Source organism: Nannospalax galili, unplaced genomic scaffold, assembly GCF_000622305.1.
Source record: "Nannospalax galili isolate Female #2095 unplaced genomic scaffold, S.galili_v1.0 scaffold996, whole genome shotgun sequence".
In the NCBI taxonomy this organism is placed as follows: Eukaryota; Metazoa; Chordata; class Mammalia; order Rodentia; family Spalacidae; genus Nannospalax; species Nannospalax galili.
In genome coordinates this window covers 1,412,122-1,420,952 of record NW_008339436.1, presented here as the reverse complement: position 1 = coordinate 1,420,952, position 8,831 = coordinate 1,412,122, and the positions used below count along the sequence as shown (strand labels likewise).

The following is an 8,831-nucleotide window of genomic DNA, read 5'->3' as shown; positions in this document are numbered from 1 at the left end:
ATTACAGACAGTTGTTAACTGCCATGTGCGTGCTGGGATTTGAGTCAGGTCTTCTTCAAGAGCAGCCAGTGCTCTTAACTGCTGAGCCCTCTCTCTGTCCCCAACTTTTTTTATTTTTTTGATCTTTTTGAGACAGGGTGTCTCTGTAGCCCCAGCTGGCCCAGAACTCATTATGTAGACCAGGCTGGCCTGGAACTCACAGAAATTCGCCTGCCTCTGCTTCAGCAGTGCTGGGATTAAAGACGTGCCCCACCATGCCCAGCTGGCCATAAACGTAACCATTAAAGATTCTTTTTTTTTCCCCGGTCTTTTGGAGACAGGGTCTGCCTGTAGCCCCAGCTGACCTGGAACTCGCTATGTAGACCAGGCCTGCCTCTGCCTCCCCAGAGCTGGGATTAAAGGCCTGCGCCACCACGCCTGACTAAAAAGATTCTTATGCTGCCTGTTTCTCCAGCACTTAGCAAATTCATGAAGCACTCCCTGCCAAAGAACTAATACATATTTGAAAAGGATAGAAAAAAAAAAAATCCTGAAAGGCGTGATCACGGTTTTCCTAGGACGTATAAACCCCTCTAACTTGTATTAGCTTTTCCAGCCGCATCAGTTTCCCAAGTGTTAATCCATCCCCCAAAGCCCAGCTTCCAGCTTCCAACTTCCCCAGACCCCGACTCCGCCCGCCCCTACGGGACAATCTAGGCGGCCTGGGCTCCTTCCCGGCCGCCTGGGCTCCATCCGATCTCAGCCCTTGGCCGTGGCACCCCGAGTCACCAAAGGGACAGAGAAGGTGGCTCCACGCCGCTGAGGATCACAGGGCCAGAGGACCGCCCCAACACCAGATACCGCCAGCCCTGCGCAACACAGCCTGCACACGAGGCCACGCCCCGGCTGCGTGGGCTGCGTGATGATGTTAGCACGCATGTGCAGTTGGTAGCTATGGTGACGTTGTTACGGCACGGAGGTGCGTGCGCAGCTCGTAGGTATGGCTGGCGGTTCTTGGTCCACCCCAGGTGTGGCCCCTGAGCTTTCTTCATCCGCCGTCATCACGGATCCCGGATGATGTCGTGCTTTTCTAAGTCTGGGTAGGAGCCGTAGGGTTCGAGGGCGGGCGGCGGGAGGCCGGACTGCGGTGGCGTAGGGATGGCTTCCCCAGCGGAGACACGTGGCCACGGGTTCTCTGAAGCCGTGCTTCCCAGGGGATGGGGCGAACCTTAGCTAGCCCTGCTGAAGCACTCAGGGTGGCCCGAGGGGCACCCCGTGGATGGACGGGACCTGAGGCCTCGTGGGAGGCCCACCTCTAGAGATTCCGTCGGGGTGCGGGGAGGAGGAGGCGTTTTAGGGGCTAGAACTGGGGCGATAGGCGCAGGCTGTCCCCCTTCCAGATTCGGGTCGTGGCCAGTGGAGGGGCCCACCGAGCGGAATGGTTGACTGGCAGCTCTTCTGGGTGACGCACAGGTAAGCCACATCGTGAAGACTGAGCGCTGCCTTTCTGGAACGGAGCCCTCGTTTCTCTGAACCATTATAGAGCTTCTTAATATCTTGTTCTGTATCCCAGCGGAGAGGAGAGTAAGGACGGAAAGGCGGTTTTTGTTTAGATCTGTTCTAAGGATTAGTTCTGTGGTCATGCCAGTAGGAACATTACCTCTTCTATAGTGCCTTTCTTTCCCTTACTTCTTCAACTGAAACTAAAGTTCCTGAGAGTAATCTGGTGTCCCTAGAACCAAGCTCATCACCTCCAGGACTGATGACCTCCTCAGTTCCCCGGGGGCTGTGGTTGGTGCCCAGAGAGAGTGCTGTGCTGGATATCCGGGGTATGGGGGATTTGAGGGATGTGCCTAGCAAGCCTCCAGCGTGCTTGGGTCTGCAGTGACCCTGTGCATTCCTATAGTGCTTGCCAGAACAGTTTTGGAATGGTTTGAGGCCTTGCCCTGCTCTCTCCAGAGCAAGGTTATAGAAATTTCAGACAATTGCTGTACCCCCTTGTGTAGATTGTATGAATCTTCCCTGTCTAATGTGGCAGGCACTTGCCATGTGGTTAAATTACAAGTGAATAAAATTTAGAACCCACTTTTTAAAAATTTGTTTTATCAATTGAACCCAGGGCCTCGTGCATGCTCAGTTCGTTCTAGCCACATAGTAGGTACTCAGTCATGATCAGCAAGTGATTACTGGACTATGGATTAAGAGACCATGTCTGGAGCCGGGTGTGGTGACCCACCCCTTTAATTGCAGCACTTGGGAGGCAGAGGCAGGTGGATCTCTGTGAGATTGGGGGCAGCCTGGTCTACATAGCGAGTTCAAGGCCAGCTGGGGCTACAGGGAGACCCTGTCTCAAAAAGACCCCCCCCCCCAAAAAAAAAAAGATCACATCTGTGCAGTTTTGAACAGCACTGGTACAGAGGCAAAGGAAGTCATTGAATGTTTTCCAGACAGTATAAATTATGTTCTTAAAAGAACTACAAAAGGGGCTGGAGTCATCACTCAGGTTAAGAGCGCATACTGCTCTTCAGAGGATCTGAGTTCAATTTCCAGCAAGTGATTACTGGACTATGGATTAAGAGACCATGTCTGGAGCCGGGTGTGGTGACCCACCCCTTTAATTGCAGCACTTGGGAGGCAGAGGCCTTTAACTCTAGCTCTTAGGGGATCCAATGCAAAATATGTCAGAATTTTTAAAAGGTCAGAAATATAACTCTGGGCCTGGTGAGAAGCCCAGTCAGTAAAGTGCTTGCCTGGCAACCTGAGTTGGATCCCCAGTTCTCAAAAGCCAGGCATGGTGGCATGTGTATTCTGACCCCAGGGATGGGGAAGCAGAGACAGGTGGATCCATGGTGCTCATTGGCCAGCTAGCCTAGCCTCATCATAAGCCCCAAGATAACAACACTCTGGAGGCAGAGGCAGAGGCAGGTGGATCTCTCTGAGTTCAAGGCCAGCCAGCTGGGGCTACAGGGACACCCTGTCTCAAAAAGATGGGGGCGGGGGGACTAGGCAGATGTCACTTGAATGATACCCAAGTTTGACCTCTGGCTTCCATGTATGTGTGTGTTTCATATATGCATGCACTTCAGAGGCGTGGTAAAGGTGGCAATAAAGGATGTTTGCTTTAGAAGACAAAAACCAAGAAAATTCAGGGTTCAATTATGCTGATACACAGCCAGGTGAGTGTAACAATTCCTAAGGAGTCTTCAGGGCAGAGGAGAGCATTGTTGTCAGTTGGAGACCTTTTTTGATTTTGAGACAGGGTCTCCCTGTAACCCAGCTTGCCTGGAATTCGTTTTATAAACCAGACTGGCCTCCACCTCAGATACGCCTGTCTCTGCCTCCGAAGTGCTGCAACTAAAGGCATGTGTGCCTTTTTTTTTTTTTTTTTTTTTTTTTTTTTTGTGAGGCAGGGTTTTGTGTAGGTGAGGATGACCTGACCTCTTGATCCTCCTCCTGCTTTAATCTCCCAAGTGCTGAAATTACAAGGGTATGCCTCTGTTGTTTTACCTATGGGTGTGCCAAGTGTACCACATGTATGTAGTGCCCATGGAGGCCAGAAGAGGGTGTTAGAGCCCCCTGGAACTTGGGGTACTGGTTATCTGTAGCCCTACGTCCCAGCCTCTTTAATAGGGTGCTAGACATGGGGCAATGAGTGGAATCTAGGAGAGGGTGGGAAGTTTGGGTTGGCATGAATTGCCATGTTCTTATGTTGGTATGTGGGGTAGATGACATGGAAAGTTGCCAGCTTACTCAATGCCTGAAGGGCAAAGCTGTGTTTGGTGGAGGATCATCTCAATCATCTCTGGAAGGTCGAGGCTTCCAGCTAATTGATTCTTCCTTCGGTCCAGGAAATCCCACGATTCTAGAACTAGAAGGGAGCTGAGGCCATTGCTGCATTGGTTGGCAGGCTGTTGTGTGGAATTTCTGCCAGGGTAAGTATACAGAAAGGCATACTGTCGGGTCACTTCTGTTGGGTATACTTGGTTTATAAGTCAGGTGATTGACTCTCAGAAGGGTTAACTGTTGAAGCTCCTAGACTTGCGTGTGTCTGTACCCCTGGGGCCCTGATTCTTGGGGATGACATTGCCTCTGTGGTTTGTTTTCAGCTACGTGAGGTCATGGTGTGTCTAGCTGCACTGGGTGTGGGCTACTGCAAAATGTGGGCCACAGGCTTCTTGGCTCACTGGGGGTGTGGTCAGGAACTTGGGTTTTACTTTATTTCCCTTACAGCAGTGGCATTCATCAAAGCCCTTGGTTGTGCTGTCACTGATTTTTTTTTTTTTTTTTTTACTGCATACCTTGGTGTTGCTAATCTTTTTACAGATGAGGACCTGGATACTGAGAAATGAGAGGTTCAGGTGTGTTGATACAAAGGGGCAGCCTTGAAGCCTCATTTGCCTCCCCTTCTAGAAGGAATCGGCAGTTTCTGGTCCTTGGCCTAGGCTGGTATGTCTCAGGACCCATGCTGCACATCTCACAGACATCTGCTGACCCCAGATTTGGGCCTTGTGTCCTTTGTCTTTTGAATAAGGAACCTGACTCTGCCTCAGGCTTTTCTGACACTGAATATAATTTTTTTTTTTTTTTTTAAAGGATTTTGGAGCCAGCTAGAGTGAAGTGGAAGCATGAAGATCAGGAGATCAGGTCAGCCCTGAGTTTGAGGCCAGCCTGAGCTACATGAGACCCTGTCTCTAAATAAATAAATAATAAATAAATAAATACAGCTTTAACTATGATGCATCTCAGCCTGTTTCTTTCCATCTTCCAAAGAGGTTCTGCCCCTCTAACATTCTCAGTCCTTTTGTACTTTGTTTTGTTTCTGAGTCATTATGTAGCCCAGGTGGCCACTTGAGTGCTGAGATTGCAGGCATGTCCCACTGCATGCCTGCCTGTGCTTTGAGAATGGCCACTTGGAACTTGTTGACTACTTCACACCTCAGGACTAAGTGGAAGTGATGAGCTACAGAGGAACTGGATCTTGAGACCCTGTAGATTCCAGTAATACTTGGGCCTTGGCTGATGGAATGCTCTATCTCTTCTCTTAAGTGTCAGAATCAAACAGGAAAGCCTTTAAACAAGTGGTGTTCCCTAGGAATCTCCTGTTCAGTTGGAGGAACAGCACAGCTCACCCATAGCAGTGCCCGTAGGCTAGCTGCAAATTTAGCCAGTGAGGATACAGTAAGATCTTTTATTAGGAATAGTGAATGGAACAGTACCCAAAAGTACCAGCCCCCATGTCCCTGTCCTAAATACCAAAACGAGACTGTCGGAAGTATGAATAACGAGACTGTCGGAAGTATGAATTCTCTTGTTGGGGAGTAGGTTATAGACCCACTGAGCGAGCAGTCACCAAGTCTTACAGCCAAGGGTATTGGGTAACTTACCAGGGGGTTTGGGGTGGTATGGCTCTGCCTCATTGGTCTCTGCCCTCAATTCCCAGAGGTAGTAGGCTCAGGAGAGCTGTGTAGGCTGTGGATCCAGGCAGGATTTCAGAGCATATTGGAGCCATTTTCTATAGCTGGCCCAATAGTGCATCCTATATCTTCATATGTAAAAGTGAAAATCAGGCAGTGATTCTAGTTGTGTAGGGGAAATGGCAAGAAATGTTCTGCCAGGACTAATTGCTGCAGAGACCAGAAGCAGACTAGCTTTGGGGTTTTGGGGAAGGCAGCCACCTCATGCTGGGAACCCCCTGTGGTGGGTGGCCATTTGAAACTGAGTTATCTAGACTTAGAGGAAAATTGCCTGGGTTTCCTTAGTCCCCAGCAGACTTGTGTGGGTGGTGACCCCACCCTACTGTCCTGGTCTAGTGTTTGCTGTGTGCTCTGCGGTCTGATCTTAACATGGATCATGCCCTGGGGAAGCTGTAAGTAGCCACCATTAATCCAGAGTGATCAGCCATTCCCTTCACTCAAAAGGAGCCTCTGGAAACAGTGCTAGAAGAGCCCAGAGGTTTGTTCAATCCAGGAATGAATTTGTGATGTCATCCCCCTTGGTTTCAATTGTGTGAAATTAGCAGTAACTCCTGGAAAGGTCATGGGAGCCAACGAAACCAGGGGCATGGTTATGCAAATCCTCAGGGTGGGGGCGGTTTAGTCGTGTTTATGGTGGTGATGAAACCGAGGTCTAAAGCTCCACCCATGCACCAATCTGACCTAAGAATGGTCTTGGCATTTCTAAGTGGTTAGAATAAGAAAAACCCAAAAGAATACTATGTCATAACAGGTGAACATTTTTTCAAGTACAGATTTTAGTCTCAGGCTTTACTGGAACTCAGCCACATCGATTCTCTAAGTCAGTAGGAAGTCCCAGGTCTTTTTGAGTGCCTGGGAGTTTGGGAAGTGAAACTCAAGAGTAGTAAGGGTGGGAGTCCCCAACACTGGAGATTAGGTTGGGGAAACCCTTCCAAAGCACCACCCCAAGAGGCTGAGGTGGGGTGGGGCGGATGTAGCTTGGAGCTTGTCTAAAAGCCCTAGACTGTGGAGCCAGAGCCTTGTTAATGGATCTGGGGCATTTGGGGCCTGTGGTTCATCTTTTTTTTTTTTTTTTTTTTAAGAATTAAAAATGTTTTATTCAAATTATATCTATATATTTTTTAAATAATTTATTGAGAATTTCATACATGCATATAAGGTGTTTTGACCAAATCCATGCCCACTCCCTCCCCTTCAACTCCTCCCATATCTCCCCATCACTTTTTTCTGATAATTTCATGTACTCTTTTATTTTTTTAAAATGAGGCTTTTGGCTACTCTAACATTCCCGCCTCTGAAGAGGTAACCCTAAAATATTTTAAGGATTAGATAAAAGTTCCCAAATGCTTTTGACATTTTTGGTCTTTGGAACAGAGTATGTTGCTAAGAGGCCCAAGGACATTGTGACTTTTAGCCAAGAAACTACTTTTCTTTGGGGTCTTTTTACCCTAGCTGCCTAGCATTTCCTACCTCCTATTCTTATCACACCATCCTCTGAAGAGGTTACCCAACTTGCGGATAGGAAATCGAGACATATACTGCTCTGGCTTCTTCCATGCTGAACAGGGATGCAGGGTGAGGCAGAGTACCCCCTCAGTGGGTCGATCTAAAAGACTCCCAAATTGTATAACTTATCACCACGTGGAGGCAGGATCCAGGCACTCTCAGGCAGTCCCCTGCATTCTCAGCCCCTATGCCAGAGGGAGGCCAGAACCCCACACTCTGGCAGTCTGCTGAGAGCACAGCTGTATCAGAGCCCACCCTCTCCATGGTTCATCTTATGATACTGGCTTTTGCCAGATATCAGATATGAATTTATGATTTCCTTTGGTATGTTACATTTTAAGGCATTTGAGAGGAAAACAAACAATTTGCATTGTCAATTTTTTCAAAATTGAGAGCTGGGCGTGGTGGTGCACTCCTGTAGTCCCAGCACTTGGGAGGCAGAGGCAGGCGGATCTCTGTGAGTTCAAGGCCAATTCTTTTAAAAGGCCATGTTATGGGGCTGAGAGATGGTCCAATGGTGAAGAGCACTTTCTGTTCTTGCAGAGGACTGAGTTTGGTTCCTAGTACCCACACTAGGTGGCTCACAACGGACTATAACTCCAATTTCAGGGCATCCAATACCCTCTTCTGTCCTCTTCTGTCTTCTACCAACGCCCCCCCACACATGCTCACACACATAAATACATAAATACATAAAATAAAAAATTAAGTGAGCCCAGGTGTGGTGCTGCATGCCTTTAATCCCAGCACTTGGGAGGCAGAGGCAGGTGGATCTTTGTGAGATCAAGGCCAACCTGATCTATATAGTGAGGTCCAGGCCAGTTGGGGCTACAGGGAGACCCTGCCTAAAAAAAAAATCAAATGAGCGGCTGGATCGATGGCTCAGTGGTTAAGAGCACTGACTGCTCTTCCAGCGAACCTAGGTTCAGTTCCTAGCACCCACATGATGGCTCACAACTGCCTGAAACTCCAGTTTGAGTGGACCCAATGTCCTCTTCTGGCCTCAGCTGCATTGCATGCATGTTGTACACTTACATACAGGCAGGCAAAATATACACATAAAAAAATTAAAATTAAAAAAAAATTTTTTTTGAATTAGTTGAAATAGGTATTTCTTGAAACCCGGCGCCTTAGGCATGAGTTCTGCTGTGGATGGCTTGATGTGACACTTGGCTTATCCCTTTTTTTGTCTTTTTGAGACAGGGTCTCCTTGTAGCCCCAGCTGCCCTGGAACTCACTATGTAGACCAGGCTGGCCTCGAACTCACAAAGATCCGCCTGCCTCTGCCTCCCAAGTGCTGGGATTAAAGACGTGTGCCACCACACCAGGCTAAAATAAAATATTTTAAAACAAGTGAAATGATTGAAACACAGTTGTCAAACAGGTGTTTGTGAATACAAGAACTCTCAAAGGTGGCTCATGAAGAACTCAGATTTGGGGACATGGGGAGCCTGCCAGCATGAGAAGGAAGAGAGATTCCTCATGCTGGGGGTAAAGCTGGCTGTCAGGAGGACTGCACAGAGAAACCTAGAGTGGCGACCAGCTAGGTGCTCCCTAAATGTATTGCTGCATCTACACGCTCAATGACTTGCTGAGTCCTGTGAGAGCTGAGATCTCAGAACTCTAAAAGGAGTGGCCCTATCATGAAGGCTGGATGAAAGAACAAAGCTGAGGATAAGCACAAGGGTCCTACCACAGGCTAGCCCACTAGAGGACTGCATAGGGCCTCCGACTTTCCCTGGTCCCTGGGGTGGGGAGTTGCAGTGTTGTGAGTCCCTACCACTGGTTCTTCTGTGGGGTCAGAAAGGAAGCCTTTGTGGCCTGCACTCCACTGTGCCTGCACCTGGCTAGTGTTGAGTTCTGGGGTGACAG

At 48.6% G+C, this 8,831-nt stretch overlaps 1 long non-coding RNA gene and 1 other non-coding gene across 2 annotated transcripts; both read left to right on the top strand.

Moving 5' to 3' along the window:
* Positions 1-922: 922 nt before the first annotated feature.
* LOC103734998 lies at positions 923-4,713 on the top strand. The gene is made up of 3 exons (XR_607313.3): positions 923-1,079; positions 3,828-3,911; positions 4,573-4,713. It is a non-coding gene; the product is annotated as an uncharacterized LOC103734998 (long non-coding RNA).
* LOC115070574 lies at positions 1,834-1,966 on the top strand. The gene has a single exon (XR_003849731.1). It is a non-coding gene; the product is annotated as a small nucleolar RNA SNORA9 (small nucleolar RNA).
* Positions 4,714-8,831: the final 4,118 nt, after the last annotated feature.